Source organism: Cavia porcellus, unplaced genomic scaffold (assembly GCF_034190915.1).
Source record: "Cavia porcellus strain 051 isolate PalLab524CR breed Dunkin Hartley unplaced genomic scaffold, mCavPor4.1 scaffold_7, whole genome shotgun sequence".
Lineage (NCBI taxonomy): Eukaryota > Metazoa > Chordata > Mammalia > Rodentia > Caviidae > Cavia > Cavia porcellus.
The window spans coordinates 24462364-24470205 of NW_026947490.1; positions in this window are offsets into that span (position 1 = coordinate 24462364).

The following is a 7842-nucleotide window of genomic DNA, read 5'->3' on the forward strand; positions in this document are numbered from 1 at the left end:
GGTGTAAAAAACTGAAAAGGCCTTATGTGAAATGTATCATAGTTAATAAATCAATCTTGTAAAAAACCAAAGCGGAGAGAGATGTAGGGGCCTCCTGCCAGAGCTGCAGCCACCCCACTTCAGGGCCCAGTGCCAACAGGGTGCAGGCCGCGCTGCGGGCAGAGGCAGAGCCCAGCTCACCTCCGCCTGATGCCAGAGCCGGCTTTGCAAGCACAGGGACGTGGCCAGCCTACTGCCGCAGCCGGACGCCCATCGCGCTGTCCCCACCACTACCCAGGACTGCTCTTCCAGCAATGGCCGTGGGCCACTTTCCCCAGAGACAACCCTGTGCCAACAAGAAAGGCCTTCACATTGTGCTGCATCTCCACTTGTACTTGAGATTCTCCTGCCTCAGCCTCCCACAGTCCCAGGGTTACAGACTTGCACTAGGGCCCTGGAGCTCCGTCCTAGTGATCTGCCCTCCCCCTTTCCCTCTTCACCGTGCTCCCCACACCTCCCCGCCCTGACTAATTCCCGTGTGCCCCGTGTGCTCCGACCTGACCTCAGGCCTTACTCCTGCCCCTTCACTTTTTTTGTCTTTTTCCTTTTTATCGGTACCGGGGATCGAACTCACGACTGCCTGCTTGCAAGGCAGGCGCTTGTGCCCCTTCACTTTACCCAAGGCAGGAGTAAAAACTTGAGGCACCTTAGTGGACACAGTGAGTGGCTCAGAATCCACAGCCAAGGGCACACAGTGGTCCTGGTGCTGGGGACACCACTTGCTGGCCATGGGCATCACCTGGGCAGCCGGTGAGACAGGCCTCCCCTTTGACCACACAGGGCCTGCAACTTATACCCACTCCCCGGCTCCCCCCGCAGGGTTCAGCCTTACCTAGTCCTGGTCTGTGCTCCAGGGTGTCCCTGCAGCCCCTAGCATCCCCATGGAGCCACCGTGCTGCCTAGCTCCTGACACTTCAGCATTCTCAACACCTCGATGTCTTCCAGTTCACCCACAGGCCAGAGACTCGGGGCATCACACTCCCCTGCCCGCCCCGCAGCCCCTCATTGCCTCCCACTGAGCTCCCACCCTGGCCTGTTCCAGCCTCACTGGCATCTGCCCCTGTAGCACCCAGGAAGCTTTTGGCACTCAGCATCTGGGCTTCTGCACGTGCTCCAGGGAGGCCCTGGTCACAGCGCCCTCTTGGCCTGGACCAGGGCCCACCCACCGCAGGCCATCTGCACATGCTATCACCTCCTGCCACCTCACTGTCCACCCATCTGCAGGGTGGACATCTCTAACCCTAACCCTGTCCTCCAGGCTAAGTCTGTTCCCGTTTGGAGAGGAGTTCTCTACTAAGAAACTCAGAAATATCTTTTAAAAGATGAAAGTTCACAGCCTGGGGGTATACCTCAGCGGCATGGCCCCTGCCTGGCAAGCACGAGTTCCTGAGTTTGATCCTCGGTACCTAAATAAACAAAGTTCAACTCTCACCTAGTGGCACACATCTATAATCTCAGCACTCAGGAAGCTGAGGCAGGAGTTTGAGGCCAGCCTGGGCAACATAATAAGTTCAAGATTAGACCCAGTCTCAAAAAATAAAAAAGTTCAAGCTAGGCATGGTGGTGCACACCTGCAATCTCAGTACTCTAGAAGTCTGAGGCAGGAGACTAGCCTAAAGCCAGTGTGGGGTGGGCACCTTATCTATTTACTAAGACCTCATTTTAAACTATAAATAGATAAATACATGATAGAAAGACAGGGATGGACACGTAGCTAAATATGAAGGCCCTGGGTTCAGTCCCCAATACCAGGGGGGGAAAATTCATGATAAACAATAATCAAGATTCTAGAGACCAATCAGGAACAGAGCAGTGAGCTGTCCTGGAGCCTTAGGCAGGGGGCGCCCGGGAACTCAGTGGGAGGTCAGGCTGTATCCCTCCAGAGCGAGCGGCCCCTGTGGAGGAGGCGGGGTTCTGGTGGCCGGCCACAGCCAAGGCGACAGCATTTGCGGATGGTCCATTACTCCTGGCTGGGAGTTAACCAGGTCCAGGCCACGGCCTAGCAGAGTGCGCTGCGTTCCTCCTTGTGGCCACCAGGGGGTAGCAGAGCGCCGTCCTGACCACCCGGGCCTGGGGTCACCAGGGGAGCCGGGCCCGGGCGGTTGCTGGAAGCGGCGGGCCCCCGAGCAGCCGGCGCCGGTCAGAGGCGAGTGGAAGCCACGCGTCCCGGGGCGGCCCGGGAGCCGGGCGGGGCCTGCAATTCCCAGCTGCTCATCCACCCAGTCACCGGGACCTCGCAGGGCAGGAGTAAGTTCCAGGTTAGTCCTCAGACTTTGCAGCGCCACGGAGCGGGCTGGATCAGCAGGGAGACCTGGCCAGGGCTGGAGGAGCTGGAAGGAGGGGACACGGGCGCATAGGAGCCCTGCGTCCGCGAGGGGACAGAGGGTTCCCAGAAACGTAGCATCCCACACACACTGGGACTGAACCCAGGGCCTTTGCACTGAGCTACATTGCCAGCCCTACTTTTATTTTTTATTTTGAGGCGGCGTCCTACACGTCACTAAATTGCCAGTCTGGGCCTGAACTTAAGATCCTCCTGCCTCAGCCTCACTAGTAGCTAGTGTGTGTTCTTGATTTCCAATTCTGAAGACAGCCTTGGTCACTAGGCAGGGCATGACCCTGAGAGAGGGAGAGAGCCATCTCCCATCGAGGGAGGAGGCAAAGCACAAGCAGAGGTGAGGGGAGCCTGGACAGAGTGGGCAGGTGAGGTGGCCACAGGGGGGATTCTGGGGGCCTTCTGAAAGGCCTGACCAGTTCCTGACCAGTGGCTGGATATGGCGTGGCATAAGAGAGGAGCGTAACTCCCACCTGAACACTTGCACGATGGCACTGCCAGCCTGGCCTGGTGACACACCTACAACAGTCACAGCACTCTGGGAGACTGAGGCAGGCGGATCGCAAGCTCAAACTTCACCTAAGCTACTTAGTGACTTAGAGAGGCCCTGTCTCAAAATTTAAGGCAGGTAGGATGTAGTTCTGTGAGAAGGCCTGAGGTTCAGTCTCCAGTACTGCAGAAAATAATTAATAATCAATTAATTAAAGAAGTCTTGTGGCCATTTGCACCTCTTTCTCTCCTGGCCACCGCTCCTGGGGTGCTCATGGGGCAGCACCCTACCCTTGGTCTCATGGCTCCGGAGCCCAGAGACCCAGCAGCCCTCTGCCAGGCTGTGAGGAGTGTCTGACCCCTGCCTTGCTGACTTCTAAGCTTCCTGCAGGTTGTGGCCCTCAGTCTTTGGCTTGTAGCCACCTCCCTGCTGGTCCCTGCCTGCCTGTCTTCTATGCTCTCCACCCGCCTTCGTGTGTGTGTGTGTGTGTGTGTGTGTGTGTGTGTGTGTGTATGACACTGGGATCGAACCCTGGCCCCTCACACTGACCCACACCCCCACATCCCCAGTCCTTCTTTATGTTTTGTTTTCAGACAAGATTTCATTAAGTCAGCCAGGCTGGGCTCAAACTTTCAATCTTCCTGCCTCAGCCTCCCAGAGTGCGGGGATTACAGGTGTGTGTCACCACACCAGTTTTCCCCTTCCTGTAAGGATGTTGGTCAGATTGCGTTAGGGGCCACTCTCATGACCTTACCTTAATTCTGTCACCTTTGTTGAGACCACACCTGTCTTCAAGTGGTCCCTTCCGAGTGGGGACTGCAAGGCATCCTGGGGCAAACACAGCTCAGCCCACATTGTGCTCCCCAACTCCCTTTCATTGCTATGAACTGAATCCAACCATTTAATCCAGCCTGGTTTAAAATAATAACAGTGACCATTAAGTGGACATCTAGGTACCCACCATATGCATAAGATGTTAGCCAGGTATAGTGATCCTAGCACTTAGGAGGCTGAAACAGGAGGATCTCAAATTCCAGGTTAGCCTGAGCTATGTAGCAAGACCCTGTCTCAAAAAACAAATAGAAAAAAATCATTGCTATCAGTTCTTGCTTTGTAGTCCAGGCTGGCCTTGAATTCACAATGTAGCCCAGGCTGGCCTCAGACTTATGGCAATCCTCCTGCCTCAGCCTCCCAAGTGCTAGGATTACAGGATTGTGCTACCACACTCAGCTGAGATTCCATTTTTGAGATACATGTGGATATAGGCAGAATTTGATTATTTACTTGGGAGTACTGTTACTTATCCCCATTTCACAGATGAGGATAGTGAGACCCTGAGATGAAAGAAGCTGGGGGCTGGGGATTTAGCTCAGCGGCATAAGCGCCTGCCTTGCAAGCAGGCAGTCGTGAGTTTGATCCCTGGCACCGATAAAAAGGAAAAAGACAAAAAAAAAAAAAAAAGAAAAGAAAAAAAAAGAAGCTGCTCAAGTTCACAGGTAGGGCCAGAATTTGATCCAGAGCCAGTTGAGGGGGGATGAGTATGTTTAAGCCAAGTCTCTGGGACCCCCAAACATACACACCCAGCACATACCAAAATGCTTGTATGCCTCCCAGGTTTCCCCCTGTGACAGGGAGCTCACTACATTGAAAGGGAGCATACGGTCCTTTCTTTTCCCATCACTTCCCTTCTGGGCTGCTTCAGGAATATCAAAGCCCCGTAGTTTGACCAGAAAATGTGGGTGCAGCACAGGAAGGACAAGGAGAGCCAGCTGAGAGGCCAGGAGCTGGGTGGGGGTGGCTGGGACTCCCTGGCACCCCTCCGAGGGATGCACTCCATGCCCTGCTCTGATGCCCCAATGCCCCTGCCAGCCAAGGCTGGGGAGGGCTGTCTCTCCACAGTGGTCCTTGCTCCACCAACCCTGCCACTCCTCAGCCCCAGCCCAAAACTCTGGGAGACACCGGGGCTCCCAGATGTGGGTAGCCTGGTACTCAACCTGCCCAAAAGGCTGTCATCCGGCCACAGAGATCAGGAACAGCCACCCAGGTCACAGATCAGCAGGTAAAACCAAGGGAGTGGCACACACACACACACACACACACACACACACACACACACACACGTACACATGAGCCTGGTGCATTAGTGTTTCACAAAAACCCTCAACCAAAAGGAAAATGCTCCACACAGGAGTTTGGAAGGCAACACTAGTGGGCTGGTGGGGGCTGGTTCCAAATCACCAGCCCAGGTCAGGTTACAGTTCGGTTTAAATACATTCTGCAAGCAGGAAGTACAAGGCTGATAGCAGGTTATTAGGTGATTGGCTACATGAGATAAGTCACAGGTTGTCAGGCAAGCTAGTTATCAGCAGATTTACTTACAAGGGATTATTTACCGTAAGGTAGGAACAGTCCAGGAAGGAGAGGAGGAGGTATGAGGGGAGCCAGTCTGTCCCACAAGTGAAGTCCTTGCAGTAAGTATATATTTATCTTTTCTTTTCTTTCTTTTTTTTTTTTTTTGTTTGTTTTTTTTGTTTTTATCGGTACCAGGGATCGAACTCACGACTGCCTGCTTGCAAGGCAGGCGCTTATGCCGCTGAGCTAAATCCCCAGCCCCAGTATATATTTTTCTAAGTCAGGAAAAGCGCAGGCATCACAGCCGGATGCAGACAGGTTGACCCAGTGTGTCATCTGAGCGGAGTGGGTGGACGAGTCGAGGCTGACTGAGCTGAGCAGGCTGAGTGTGTGACAGGCAGCAGGAGCAGTCACAGCTTATTTTTAGCTGCTGCTATAAGGTGTTCCCACACCCGCTGCTCTATGACTGTGTCCTCACATTAGGATAATGTCTAGCGTGTTCACAGTGAGGGCAGTGGCACCCAGGGCCCCGGGCCCCTTTACACTCCTGTTTTGGGGGTGGAAGTTGCAGGGGAAGCCCCAGGAGTCCTCATTTCTGAGTGCCAGCTCAGCCCTTGCTATTTCACTTTCAGACAAAGTTGTTCAGTGTTTCGGGCTGGGCTCAAACTCTCTATCCCCCCACCTCACCTCCCAAGGTTGGGGGATCACAGGCCTGCACCATGGCACTCAGCATTCGCCTGACATGGTTTTATTTTTGTTTATTTGGGGCAGACAGGGTGTCACTATGCTGTTCAGGCCGCCTTGAACTCATTATGTAGTCTAAACTTGTCTGGAACTCATGGTGACCCTCCTGCCTCAGCCTCCCAAGTGCTAGGATTACAGGCGTGTGCCACCGACCACATCTAGCTTATTTTTTACTGTTTGAGTTATTTTTTTGCTGTACTGAAAATCAACCTGGTCCTCAGACGCGCTGGGCCTGTGCTCTGCAGCTGACCCACCCTGAAAGCTTGAGCTGATGTTCAGCCTTTCTTTCTGTCTTTTTTTTTTTTTGTATCAGGGATCAAACTCATGACTTTGCACTTGCTAGTTAGGCACTTATGCCCCTAAGCCAAATCCCTGGCCCTTCACGCTTTTTTTTTACTGTATTTGTAATTTTTTAATTTTTCATTAATATGTGTTTTTAGTGCACAATGATCACATTCCTTGTGGGAAGCACGTAACCCATCTCAATCCCTTTTCATCCCCCCCCTTTCTTCTCCCTTCCCTCCATCTCTTGGTTCTCTCTCTCTCTCTCTCTCTCTCTTTTTTTTTTTTTTTTTTTGGCTTTTTGAGACAGGGTCTGGCTATGCAATTCACGCTGGCTTTAAACTCACTTTGTAGCTCAACCTGTCCTCAGATTCACAGCAATCCTCCTGCCTCAGCCTCCTGAGTGCTGGGATTACAGGCATGCACCACCACACCCGCCTACATTTTTAAAAATAATATTCATGGCCAGATGTGCTGATGCACAGCTGTAATCCTAGCACTCAGGAGGCTGAGGCAGGAAGATCACAAACTCAAGTCCAGGCTGGGCAATTCAGTGAGACTGTGTCTCAAAATCGAAAGTGAAAAGGACAGGGAATGTAGCTCACTGCAAAACCCTTAGGTTAAGTTTCAGTCCCTAGTGCGGACAAAAATAAGCAAATAAACCCCAAAGCCATTACAAGACAACATATTTGATGAAAAATGAATTTTCCAACACAGAAGTAATTCAGTGAGAGGGGTGGCTTTATTTACTTTTTCAAAGTCTCCCTCACAGACAGCCCTCGAGGAGAGGAGCTGACTAGCTTTCCAGGGTGCTTCTGCCATCGGGTTTTCTCCAGGAGGCTCAGAAACCCCACAGGACGCAGGTGACAGAAAACCTCACAGTATGAAAACATGACACGACCCAGGCATGGCAGCGCACATCTGTAATTCCAGTGCTCTGGGAGGCTGAAGCAGGAAGATGGTAATTTTGAGCTTGCCCCAGACAATTTCGTGACTTAGTGAGTCCTTGTCTAAAAATAAAACAATATAAAAGAGGTTTGGGCATGTACCCCAGAGCCACGGTCCTGGGTTCAAGGAACTCAGCGTACCACTCCCACCCCCACCCCACCAATGCCAAAAAAACAAAAACAAAACCAGGCCTGTGGAAACCCTCAAGGACTGCCCCAGGCCACAGGTTTTGGGGCCATGAGCACTGCGATGAAATGTTCTCCTTTTATGGAGGAGGAAACAAGGGCTGGGAAGCTGACTTCCCTAATAAGCGGCAGAGCTGGGGTTGAACCCCAGCAGCCAGACTTTTGGGTGGAAGCAGATGGGAGTGTGCACCCCGCCCAGGGCTGGCACGGCCTCTGCCAGGCCATGGCGCCAGCAAGTGTCAGGAGCCCGAGATCGGCGCTCGAGTCCCTCCCCTGACACTGACTCTCTCTGGGGACACTCGGGGACCGTGCTGGCCACACCACTGTCACCAGGCTCTGTGGCCTCTGGTGTCTGCTTCCCCAGCTCTAAAACAGATCCAGAAGGAGCCCAGGCATACCTTACTGAGGAGCAAAGGACTCTGGGACATAAACCCTGACTGTGCACAGGGTGTTCATGTGTGACTCGG